We start from the raw sequence: 760 nt of genomic DNA on the forward strand, positions 1-760 counted from the left end.
GATATAATTGTATATATTATTAAATCAGTTACTCTGTATCACCATATTTACTTGTAAGACAGGGATAACTTAGTAAATCATCATAGAAAATAAAGCATGGAAGATTTCAAACTTGAAACTGCTATCATGTAAGTGTTAATTTATCATGCAATACATCATTTATTTCAACATATATTTACCTTTAAATCATATCTGCCAATGGATATCAATGATCTGAAATTAAACACCGAGCATTCTTAATACATAACCTTACACAGGATTACAATAATTTCAATCTTCGGTTATCAGTAAAAAATTTAACAGCAAAGCATTTTCAGACATATGCTTGTCAGATTTAATCATCATGTAAATATTGGTAGCTTTCTACAATAAGCAATAAGGGAATTAACCAATCATAGTTGTTTATTAGAAGAATATTTAACACGTTGACTGCCAACTACGAGTTATCTCGTTGCTTCATTACTTGATTAAATCAAATTGGCTTCTTAGACCAGAATCGTGAAAAGTTTCGTGGCAGTCAACGTGTTAAGAATCGAAACTGTGGTNAAAAGTCTCTTAGTTATTAGAAAGAATAAATTCTTGTTCTACCATGGAAGATTTCAACGTGATTTAGGGCGATTCTTATTATTGTAGAAGTCTTCAGTTTCCTTCATTTTTTGTCATAGACTATCATCATTTCTCTTGGTAGATAAACACACTTATTATCTATCTCATGCATCTGACATTTTCATATTTCTTCTGAAAGAAATTAACTTACATT

The 760-nt window shown here is 29.6% G+C and overlaps 1 long non-coding RNA gene across 1 annotated transcript; it reads right to left on the reverse strand.

Annotated features, from left to right (window-relative positions):
• Positions 1-179: 179 nt before the first annotated feature.
• Positions 180-736, reverse strand: LOC106751445. The gene is made up of 2 exons (XR_001375061.1): positions 589-736; positions 180-213 (listed from the first exon to the last, which is right to left on the reverse strand). It is a non-coding gene; the product is annotated as an uncharacterized LOC106751445 (long non-coding RNA).
• Between the last annotated feature and the right edge of the window lie 24 nt (positions 737-760).

Source organism: Dinoponera quadriceps, unplaced genomic scaffold, assembly GCF_001313825.1.
Source record: "Dinoponera quadriceps isolate SergipeBrazil2010 unplaced genomic scaffold, ASM131382v1 scaffold13582, whole genome shotgun sequence".
NCBI lineage: Eukaryota > Metazoa > Arthropoda > Insecta > Hymenoptera > Formicidae > Dinoponera > Dinoponera quadriceps.